The sequence below is a fragment of the Arachis ipaensis genome, chromosome B08, assembly GCF_000816755.2.
Source record: "Arachis ipaensis cultivar K30076 chromosome B08, Araip1.1, whole genome shotgun sequence".
Lineage (NCBI taxonomy): Eukaryota > Viridiplantae > Streptophyta > Magnoliopsida > Fabales > Fabaceae > Arachis > Arachis ipaensis.
Genome location: NC_029792.2, coordinates 121,928,453 through 121,941,315, shown reverse-complemented (window position 1 = coordinate 121,941,315; position 12,863 = coordinate 121,928,453). Strand labels below are relative to the sequence as shown.

Genomic DNA, 12,863 nt, shown 5'->3' with positions numbered 1-12,863 from the left:
AGCGCGGAAGAGATGTGGAGGGAGATGGCAGAAGTTATTAGAAGAACAACAAAAGAAAGCTTTGGTGAATCTAAAGGAATATGGTCAAGAGACAAGGAGTCCTGGTGGTGGTATGCGAGTGTACAAGAAAAGATAAAGATAAAAAGGGAGTGCTTTAAACAGTGGTCTTTATGCCGCAACGCAGATAAATGAGAAAAATATAAGGCGGCTAAGAAAGAGACAAAAGTGGCTGTAAGTGAAGCAAGAACAAGAGCATATGAGGGTCTCTACTAGTCTTTGGACACGAAAGAAGGTGAAAAATGTATATATAGAATCACAAAGAGTCGTGAAAGAAGAAGAGATTTGGATCAGGTTAAGTGCATAAAGGACAAGGATGGAGAGATGTTGGCTCAAGAGGAAAAGATTAATGAAAGGTGTGGAAAAGCTACTTCTACGAGTTATTCAATGAGGGACAGAAGACTCTTTCGAGCCTTGGTCGGTTATGCACAAGGGAAGAAGATCAAAATTTTGACTACTGTCAAAGGATTCGATACTTCGAGGTGAAAGAGGCTCTAAAGCAGATGAAAATGGCAGGACAGTAGGACCTGATAATATCCCGATTGAAGTTTGAAAGGGTCTTGAAGAAAAAGGCATCAACTGGTTAACCAAGCTTTTTAATAAGATTTTAAGGTCAAAGAAAATCAACGACATTCATTTGTTGCTATTGTTGTTGTTTTACCTTTGGATGACTGAGGCCGAAAGAATGATATGGGTATGCATACAAGAGAATAAGTATTAACTCTAGATGATGGCTGAGAAGCACTGTGTGCACTTGTTGAACCATTCTTTGGTTATTTTTTTCCTGAAGTTTTATTATTATGTTTGCTTTCTCAGATTCTTGGCCGGTTCAACCGTGCTCGTGCAGCTCAATTGACCCTCCCTCACTTTGTGTGTCAAACACCACTATTTATGCCAGTGGGTACTCAAGGTTAGAGTTTCCAATTTATCCTTTCTGATATGCAGCAGTTGAAGTCCGTGGAGGTGGTGGACACCATGACAAGGAGGAAGATTAACATTATGTGCCTATAAGAAACAAAATGGGTTGGTGCGAAGGCTAGGGAGTTGGATAGTTCTGGTTTCAAACTTTGGTATACAGGAAAGGTGAATAATAGGAATGGGGTTGGAATAATTATGGATAAGCAGTGGAAGAAGGACGTAGCAGATGTCCATGGTTTCGGGGTGATCAATGCTGAGGGTAAAACTATTCTGGACTTTTCCTCAACCTTTGATCTTCTCATCGCAAAGACATGTTTTAAAAAGAGAGACGAACATCTTATAACCTATAAGAGTGGCATGACAAGCTCTCAAATCGACTTCTTCTTGTTAAGGAGAGTTGACCAGAAATTTTGCATTAAATGTAAAATTATCCCGAGAGAAAGTTTGACAACACAACATAGGGTGCTCGTCATGGATTTTCGCATTGAGCAAAAATTGAGAAAAAGATATCATACGAAGAACCCAAGGACGAGGTGGTGGCGGATGAAAGGTGAGGAACAAAGAAGCTTCCTAAGACGTGTAGGAGAAGAGGCAAAGTAGGATGGGAATGGAAGCGCGGAAGAGATGTGGAGGGAGATGGCAGAAATTATTAGAAGAACAACAAAAGAAAGCTTTGGTGAATCTAAAGGAATAGGGTCATGAGACAAGGAGTCTTGGTGGTGGAATGCGAGTGTACAAGAAAAGATAAAGATAAAAAAGGGAGTGCTTTAAACAGTGGTCTTTATGCCGCAACGCAGATAACTGGGAAAAATATAAGGCGGCTAAGAAAGAGACAAAAGTGGTTGTAAGTGAAGCAAGAACAAGAGCATAAAGGACAAGGATGGAGAGGTGTTGGCTCAAGAGGAGAAGATTAATGAAAGGTGGGAAGAGCTACTTCTACGAGTTATTCAATGATAGACAGGAGACTCTTCCGAGCCTTGGTCGGTTATGCACAAGGGAGGAAGATCAAAATTTTGACCACTGTCAAAGGATTCGAGACTTCGAGGTGAAAGAGGCTCTAAAGCATATGAAAATGGTAGGGCAGTAGGACCTAATAATATCCCGATTGAAGTTTGGAAGGGTCTTGGAGAAAAAGGCATCAACTGGTTAACCAAGCTTTTTAATGAGATTTTAAGGTCAAAGAAGATGCCTGATGAGTAGAGAAAGAGCAACTTGGTATCTATCTACAAGAATAAAGGGGATATACAAAATTGCGGAAACTATAGAGAGATCAAACTTTTGAGTTATACCATAAAGTTACGGGAAAGGGTGATAGAACGGAAGTTGAGAAAAGAGACACAAGTAACAGAGAATCAATTTGGATTTATGCCAGGCAGGTCTATCACTGAAGCGATATACCTATTAAGAATGATGATGGAGAGGTATCGTAGTAATAAAAGGGATCTACATGTGGTGTTTATTGATTTGGAAAAAGCGTATGATAGAGTACCAAGGGAGGTCTTATGGAAGGTTTAGAAAAGATGAGAGTAAGGATCGCATATATTCGTGCAATTAAAGACATGTATGATGGGGCCACAACTAGTGTGAAGACTCAAGGTGGTGTGACAGAGGAATTTTCTATTGGTATAGGATTACACCAGGGATCATCCTTATATCCATACATTTTCACATTAGTCTTGGAAGTACTCAAAGAGCACATCCAAGAGTCTGTGTCATTGTGCATGCTTTTTGCCGATGATATCGTCCTTATGGGAGAGTCAAGGGAAGACCTAAATAAAAAGTTGGAGTTATGGAGAGAAGCTCTACAAGTGTATGGTCTGCGCATAAGCCGTAGCAAGACGGAATATATGGAATGTAAGTTCAGTCTGAAAAGGGAAAACACTAATATAGAGGTGAAGATTGGAGAAAACATCCTACGAAAAATTAAAAGTTTTAAGTATCTTGGGTGCATCATACAGGATAATAGAGAGATTGAACAGGATGTAAATCATAGGATCCAAGCAGGTTGGTCAAAATGGCGGAGTGCATCTAATTTTATATGCGACAAAAAAGTGCCTTTAAAATTTAAAGGTAAATTCTATCGCACCACACAAGGCTTTGTTGTTTTTGTTGTTGTTGTTGTTGTTGTTGTTGTTGTTGTTGTTGTTGTTGTTGTTGTTGTTGTTGTTGTTGTTGTTGTTGTTGTTGTTGTTGTTGTTGTTGTTGTTGTTTTTGTTGTTGTTGTTGTTGTTGTTGTTGTTGTTGTTGTTGTTGTTGTTGTTGTTGTTGTTGTTGTTGTTGTTGTTGTTGTTTTTTCATTCTCATGCTCAAGCCATTTCATGGTATAAGATAACAAAGTTCACCTTCAAAGTTGTTGCCAAATTGTTTCATTTTTTTATAATACAATATTGCATTCGTATTGAGTTTGTTGTTTTGGGGGGAAAGTATGGACATCGGTTACTCATGTCCATAGAACATTCAATGTTGATATTTGCATTGATTGAGTTGATTTTCTCTTTCCTAGGCTTTTGACAGATTTCTAAGTGGTTATCTTGCACTTTTGCATTCCTAATTGGAGGGGTTAAATGAACAGGGACAATCAAAGGCTTGACAAATAACGAACTTGAGAGAATTGGATGCCAAATAATTCTGGGAAACACATATCACTTGCCCCTTCGACCTACTTCTGAGCTTCTCGAAGAAGATGGTGGTCTTCACAATTTTATGAACTAGCCACGGGCTATGCTTACAGACTCTGGTGGCTTTCAAATGGTTGTTATTTGACTTAACGTATTCTTTTTCCTTTTACTGTTGTAATTTCGAGCATTCTAGCAATTATATTATTATCATCGGGTTCCATCAAGTAATACTGTTGCATACTAATTTTGTCTGATAATTTTTCATGCCATATCATTGTTTGAGGCTTGTGTTTTCTCTTATTATTGTGTCTCTGTCTTCAACCTTTGTACAAGTTTATCTGTATCAGAATCAAAAGTTATAGTATAATGTCACTTCAAAGTGAAGAATGATGTTGATCATACTAAGAGAAGTATTGAAAGTAATCAAGGTTATAACAGAAAGAAGCCTAAGGCTGTGTGGATAGGCACTTAGGCAGGACAAAAAAATGACATTGGAGCTAAATTTGTTGTGTGAAGTGAATCTGTATTATCTTTTTGCTAATTGATAACTATATTCAGAGATAATGTTGAAAAAAATCATTTATATTTTTTGTTAAAAATCTTACCAATCTACCTCACTAATGTTTTAGGTCTCATTGTTGCATCTTGCTGATATCACAGAAGAAGGTGTGACATTTCAGGTATATATTATTTTCAAGTTTCATAGGAAAGTTTGTATCTAACCTTTTTTCCATTTTAAGACAAGACAAAAAAATTATAATAAGAAAAGGTTGCAATTGTAATCTACAATGAAATTCTGTTATTTGTAACTATAGAATTATTTTCTTGCTTCAGTCACCAGTGGATGGCAAGCCAATGCTTCTTACACCCGAAGAATCAATTCAGATACAAGTATGTAGATTAATTGTTTTTCATCCATATGTTTCTTTCAATCAATACTTGATAGTTCATTTAAAATTTGAAATACTTTTAGGACTCCACATATTATGATTTGCTTTCAGATAGAAGTTGTTCATTGAATTCTTGTTTTAAGTTATAGTTATTCCCAATATAGTATTTCCAAATTGAGAAAGATGATCTTTTATTAGATATTAGATTAATGTTTATAATTTAAGCTTCATAGAAAATTGCAAGTGACATGCATAACAGATTGTAGTACTGACTACAAAGTATAGCACTGGAAATTGATTCGTTGTTCTTATGCACGTTTTCTTGATGCCTTCAATAATTTCTGGTTTCTTGTACTTGCTTCTGGAGTTTCTGGTTGAAGCTTACGGCTAGCAAACTGTAACAATATATTTTAAGAAAATTGATTTTTCTTTCTTATGTTCGTCATAAATTGTACATAACAGAATTGGAGCAGATATTATTATGGCTTTGGATGATGTCGTAAAGACCAGCATTACTGGTCCAAGAATTGAGGAAGCTATGTATCGAATGCTTAGATGGATAGATAGATGCATAGCAGGTAATTATGTTATTGAAGTGTATCATTTAAGTCTTTGGTTGTTTCCAATGCTAAATATAATGGACATTCCTTCTGTTAACAGCGCACAAGAGACCTCACGATCTGAACTTGTTTGGTATTATACAAGGTGGTTTAGATCCTGAGTTGAGGTAAATTTTAGCACAAACCATGATGTTCTTCCTATTATCAATGTGGATGTTGTGAAACAAGTAACTAACTATAAATTTATAATTTGCAATATGCTGTACTCAGGGACATCTGTGTCAAAGGTTTGGTAGACCGCAACTTGCCTGGGTAAGCACAAGTTTATTTAGTCATATAGTCTATTTTGTGGTTTCAAGCTTATTGCCATTTCTAATGTTATTTATTTATTTTGTGCTGTCTTTTAGAACAATACTAGACAGTATACAATACTAGCTGGTTTGAATGTCAGCTCCAGTCTCTTTTGTTTAGGCACCACACAAAATGGGCTTGGTCATATTATTCATGAATTATTACTGTGTAATATCTTAAAGTTAAACTATAAATTGCGAGTTAAACTAACTCGAGACAATTTAATGTGTTATTGCTGATTCAATTTAACAAAAGAAAAGAAAAACTAGGATTGTTGATCTGGTATCTAGTACTTATCAAAAGAGTGAAGAAAAATAGTATAGCATTCCAAAAATATGCATGAATAGATAAAGGTCTTCTTTCATTGACATACTACAGTTAGAAGTAACCTTGTGAAATAAAGGAGGACATGTGGAATCAATAGTTTCGTAATGCTGCTAAGGAGCTTAATATAATTTTCTTTTGTCACAGCTATGCTATTGGTGGTCTTGCAGGAGGCGAAGATAAAGATTCATTTTGGCGAGTTGTTGCTCAGTGCACTGCTGCTTTGCTAGAGGATAAACCACGATACGTTATGGTCAGAATAACTTTCATTATAGCAGCCATTACTTTGATATACATTTCAAATTAAATCAATTTCATACCATTTGCTTGTACTTGTTCCAGGGAGTTGGTTATCCACTTGATATTGTTGTTTGTAGTGCTTTGGGTGCAGACATGTATGATTGTGTCTATCCCACCCGTACAACACGTTTTGGGACTACCCTTATTCCTGAGGTGATCTTTTTCCATTTTATGGACAATTTAGGCTATGTTACAATTAAAATTTTTGGGAACAAAATTTTATGGAATAAAAATTAAAGGAGAAAAATATTATCTCCTTAAAATTACAAGTTGTTTGGTATACAGAGAAAACAAAAATTCTCAAGAGCTCAAATATGCAATTCACTAAACGGGGGCAAACATTTACCCTAGTCAAATATAAAGTAAAATTTATCCGTAGAATTAGTGAATTTTACTCTGAAATTTTTCCTTTCTTCCTTTAAAATTTAGCACCACAAAATGTAGCCCCTCTTTTCCGTCCAGCTGAACATAACCTTATAATTTTTTCTGCCATCATAGTTCACTTGTTGATGCATCCGCATGATTTTAAACTTAATTCTTTGCGGTATGTTTGTAGGGAGTACTAAAACTAAAACATAGAGCCATGGCTGATGATACTCGACCAATTGATCCTACCTGCCCTTGTATGGTATGCTTCTGAGAGGGTACTTCTTTATTTGATGAATTATTTGACGAAATTGGCATATTTTTATATTTTTTTATTTTTTCCTCATAGGTTTGCAAGAACTACACCAGGGCCTACATCCATTGCCTTGTCATTAAAGACGCCATGGGTCTCAGCTTCTATCATATCATAATTTATATTACATAATGCGGGTAGAAAACTCTACATTATATAAAATTTTGCTTATAAATTAATGATCAGTACATGTTCAACTAAAGTCCTTGTATTTTTAAATTTGTAGCTTAGCAGGAATTTACACACATCAATAGTTGAGGGAAGGTTCCAAAGTATGCTTATATTTAATTACGTGTTCCTATCATTGGATTCTCTTCTATTATTAATTATAGCTTTTCCCCCTTGAGAAGTTCAAAGCCTCCCTATATGCCACTAACCCTTTTATTTTTATTTTTTTGTAGGTTTGTATGTGACTTTTTACAAACAATGGTATTTAATACTTCATTTCATTATTGTTCTCAATTTCATCTGCATTCATGTTAATGTTTGTATGTTTGAAATTTAAATATTTATTTTTGAATTGAAAGATATTTACCAACATCATCTTTTTCAAACTATCAAAAATATTTGTTGACTGTTATTAAATCTTCTCACACCTTTCTACTGCAGTTCCCCAAAGGTGATGTTCCTGAATGGGTCTGCAATGCTATGGAGGTGGCCGGAATCGACATTTCTTCCTGCTGTACTCCATTTCCATCATGCCAAGAAAAGTATTCCATCGATGAAATTGGAACTAATGACATACACATGGAGTTAAGGCTTACATACACAAGTTATAGACCAACACGAAATTTAGAAATTTAGCCGAGCATGGAAGACATGCACAAATTAGTTTACACAATGATTTTTTTGCAGGTTAATGCTTAATTTGGTTCTTCTATGTACACGCGTGAATCATTTTACTTGACTCGTTAAAATCAATGAGAACTAAAATGACTAACGCATGTACTTTATGGAGATCAAAGTGAGCATTAACCTACTTACTTTTGGTAGCATAAATTTTGTATCCTGCATATGCTGCTTTGAGTAAAATTTATTTAAAGGTTTACAGCAAATCTTTTGTTCTTTCCAATTCTTATTGTCAACACAAGTGGAGATTAGGGTTATGTTCATGAAAGGAAAAAGAAATGGCGTAACATTATTTAAGTCTTGCTGTTTATGTCATGTGATTTAATATCTTTTAATTCGAACTTTTTTTCCTTATTTAAGAAATGGCGTAACATTATCTTTATGCAATTTTTTTTCCTTTCAAGTGTCAAAGCTAATGGCTGTCCTATCATGGAAATGCTTGTAATTTTTTAGGTATATTTAATGTCTTATAGAAGCTTTTCTTGAAGTATTGTAAATAAAAAAATGGGAGTGCTAGGTAAACAATGACTATTTTGAATAACATGAATAACCACCAATCAAATAAAAATATACTACACCCTAATTTAATGCTACTAATTAAATTTACTCTTTTAACCCTATTAATTCACATTATTTATACATTGTTCAAAAATATTATTGGTTACCTATACTTTTTCATAAAAAATAGTCGGGAATATTTCTAAAGCTCGCCGAAAATGTTTTAGAAGTATAGGAATCTAAAATTCATAACTTTCATTTTTTTGGTCTTAAAATTCATACTTGCAATTGCAACAATATCTATATTTAAAATAGACATTTATGTACGACTATATGAACTGAATGTTTTGTTTAACATTTTATGGACAGTTGGACACCGAAAGGCGAGAGTCTAAAAATTGAACACATCCTTCAGATTAAACATAAATAAAGAGTAATTGTTCCGTTAATTTTTTGAAAATTTTATGGTAATTTCTCTTTATCATCCATATCAAATAAGGTCAGTAGTTGTATACTTAGTAAAAACTAGTAGTTATTTAAATAATTGCATTATTTTAAACATTGAAATTTTACCTATCGTTAATTGTCTATTACTAATTTTACAACTAAAACTAGTATTTTTATCCGTAATACTATTATGAAAATTTAAATCTTTTAAAATTACGTCGATCCTAATATAATAGATTATGACACAAAATTTATAACATTAAATTACATTTACAAAATGGTCATAAAGGACAAAAGTCTCCGTCGGTTAAGAAGATCAGAATTTCTGTAAATAAATTCTTTTACATGAAAATAATAATTTAAAAGTTTATTATTTAATTTTTTTATTTATGAAAACTCTAATCTTCTTAGTCGATGAGGACTTTTATTCCTTGTAATTTTTTTATAAAAATAGTTTGATTTTATTAAATTTTTTGTAATATAATCTATAATATCAGAATAAAATTGACGTAATTTTAAAAAGATTATATTCTTGTAATGTTATTATGGATAAAATACTAATTATATTTTATAAGTTATTCTGTTTATTGATCAGCCAATAACACTAGTCAGTAGTGATACATTGATGTGGCTTGTGTTATGACATGTAGACGTAGTATTGACTGATGGTATGTCATGTACTAATGTATTTAATGATATATGGATATTTATAGAAAATTGACTGTTTTATTAAAAGAAATAATTTTTTTAAAAAAAATAATTAATTCTGGTTATTTTATATTTATGAAATATTTTTGTCTATACTTTGGACCAAATTACTTGGGCCTAATAATTTGGCTCGAGGCATAGTTAATATCTTTGCCGACAGCAAGTGCGTAATGTTTAGTGAGATCATATTGGAATTTTATTCCCTACTATGACTTGAATTGTCAATTCAGCCACATCATGTTTATTCAGCCTAGATTCCGAGGAATTAGGATGCGTTTTTTTCCCTCTAATAAAAGTAATTTTAAAATTTTTAACTAAGGAATGATCGAGTAAGTGACACCCATGTTTCGGCCTTTTGGGTGAATTTTAGTCCGAAAAGGACTAGGGCCTCTCAAAATGGGTTAAATTTATTGTATTAGTCTGTTTATTTGTTTAAACATATAGATTTTTGTTATTAAAATCAAATTTATTTAAATTATGGGTTAAATAAAATGGGTTCAATTAATTCAAAAAAATAATAGATTAAATAGACTAGTCCAATAATTCATTTAGACACCTATTATCCCATCATCAAAAATATTGGAAACAACCCTCCACTAGCATTCATTTAATAGTATATTTTTTGTCTCTAAAATTTATTAAAAATTTAAAAATACATATAAATTTTAATTTGTTTTAATTTTATCTTTAATATTTTCGGTTTGCATTAATTTTATCTCTATCTTCAAATTCATTTGATCAAAATATAGTCAACAACATGTTTTTCTAATTTTATCCTTTTAGAACTATTCACCATCATCATCATTTCCAAAATATGTTTTTTTCTCTTTTCAAACTATTCAAATCCTTGGCGTAGTGACGGCATGTTCAGAGTCATTGGACAATTGGGCGGATGGTTTTCAATGCAGCAGCAGACACCTATGCACGCCAAGCAATAGGTGTGTGTAGGGACCAACGGTGCTGTGGAAGAGCAATGTGCAGGGATCGATGGCAACATGGAACTCCTGGCAGTGTAGTGACATGGTGAAACCTTAAGGTAGAAGAAGAAGAAAGCTACTAAATGTCGAAGAAGAGAGTTTTCAATCTAGGTTTTGGTTGGAGAAGGAGGTGTAGAGATGTAGAGGAAGAAAACGGCGCTGCAGCACAAGGGCAAAATCATAGCAACGACGGTGACGGTTACCAAGCTTTTAGTCATCAACGGCGATCAAAGTCTTGCATCCAAAGACGGCAGATGTATTTGAGGTAGCATCTGGGAGAGAATCTCAGCGACAGCATCGTGTCGTCATTGACAAACCTTGTCCCACCACCGATTGATGACAGCGAAGACCAACGACTGAGGCGATAAGGAAGACGCCAGAAGCGAGGGAGCGCGAGGAGTGACCTTCGTATCACAGCAACGATGGCCATGGAGAAGGGAAGGAGAGAAGTCGTCTTGCAACATCTGCCAGGTCGGGTTGGAGTTGGAAATTTTGTCGGTTCAGGATCCTCAACACCGGGGTATGGCCGAAGACAAAGAGCTTCGACGATTTCGGCATGCCACCGGTTCCCACAAGGTGGTGTGGACAATGTGAGTCCGCTTTGGATTTTGATCCTTTCCTCTGTAATAAAAAGCTCATTGGAACCAGAATTTTCTCCAAGGGATACTTATTGTCCTCCGACAGCAGTTACATGGTTAGGGAGAAGGACTAAGTGTCACCACGCGACCGTGACGGACATGGAGGGTTTGAGGAGGAATGTTTTGAAAAGAGAGAATAATATATTTTAGAAACAGTCCCACTATGTAACCAAGAGGGGTTTTGCCAACTCTTGGCAACTTTTATTGGGCTGGACTCCAGAGCCCATTTTCAAAAAGAAAAAACACATCTCCAATCATCCATGGTAAACTTAATTCACCCCTAATTACCACTAATAAACATAACTAACCCTATCTTTTACTGTTCGCTAGTGTTTTTGTCGGCGAGCAACCACTGGTCTTCGGAAGTATATCTGTGTGCCGTCATTGCTGTACAAGACACCTCCTATACAAGATACATTCGCAAAAACACCTCTATTTAAAAGACACATCCACAAAATACACCTCCATTAAAAGACACATCACATCTATTACAAGACACATGTATAAAGAGACATTTCTTAAAGATACATGCATAAAAAGGTACCTTCATGTATTTATAAAAAGACACCTCCATGTTATTTTCATGTATGCTATCTTTTTCACTGGTTAACACCCTCAACTTGATGAATCTCTTTAATCATTATACTTCCTTATGTTTGAAATCTACCACTTTTAGTTAAAAATTCAAAGGGATTGTATTATACCATTTGGCCAGTACTCCTAAGAGTACTCCACAGACAAACAAGGCCAAATGAGATGATCAACAATTCTATATTTTTCTTTTATTATATCACATGTTTATTTTGCCTTCTTTTATTATTATGGAATGTGTGAGTCAACTTTTATCCTTTATTCTGTTAGCCTCTTATTAGAATATTCTACAAATTAGAAAGATTTACTAGATATGATTGTATTTATGATGAGCTTGTAAAAGTTGTATATATTACAGCAGCATACAGCAGAATAAATCAAGAGAAAAACATTATACAAATTTTACCCTTCTCTTCTCCTTACTGTCCAGAATTCAGTATGGTATCAGAGCTTTAAAGCTCTGCTATATCCATCCATGGTAAAGACCACAAATCCAAACAGAACACCTTCTTTTCCTTCTCCTTCTTCTTCCTCTGTCATACAAACAATGAGTGATAATGATTCAAACCCCTCTCAAAATCCTGCTAGCCCCTTCTATATATACCCAAGTGAGAACCCAACATCAATTCTTGTTTCCCCTGTACTCACAGGAAACAACTACCATTCTTGGTGTCATTCCTTTTCTATGGCCATAATTTCTAAAAACAAATATGGCTTCTTGACAGGCTCAATCCCTTCTCCTTCACTTGATGACCCAGTTTATCCTGCCTGGGAAAGGTGCAATAATTTAGTCCTTTCCTGGCTATTTCATTCCATTTCACCTTTCCATTACCCAAAGTGTCATTTATCTGTCTACTACTTCTTCTGTCTGGGAAGATCTTCGAGATCGCTTCTCACAGTCAGATCTATTGCGCATTGCTGAATTGCAGGAGGAAATTTATGCACTCAAACAAGGTTCACTCTCTGTCACTGACTTTTTCACTTCCCTAAACACTCTATTGGAAGAGATAGAAAATTCACGCCCTCTCCCTCTCTATACATGCCCTGCAAAGACTTACCGTAATCAAGACTTCATCATCCATTTCTTGAAGGGACTTGATGAACGTTTTTTAGTGGTAAAATCCCAATTGCTTCTCCTTGATCCTCTACCTCCAGTCAATCGAGTTTTTGCCATGGTAATTCAGTAGGAAAGATAATTACAAGCAGCTACTGGCATTCTGGATGAACAACGAACTATTGCTGCCGTCATTGAAGGTCAACGACCAGGACACGGTCGCGGACGCGGCTCTGGTTTCTCCAGCAAAGGACGCGGCGGGAATTCTTCCAAGCACTGTACTCATTGTGGCAGAACAGGGCACACGGTGGACATGTGCTATGGAAAGCAGGGGTATCCACCTGGACACCCGCAATACCCTGTACGACCGCGTGCTGGTGATCACGCTGCTCCCTCCATCAACA

At 35.1% G+C, this 12,863-nt stretch overlaps 1 pseudogene; it reads left to right on the top strand.

Moving 5' to 3' along the window:
• Positions 1-7,752, top strand: part of LOC107611470 — a 38,437-nt pseudogene extending 30,685 nt beyond the window's left edge.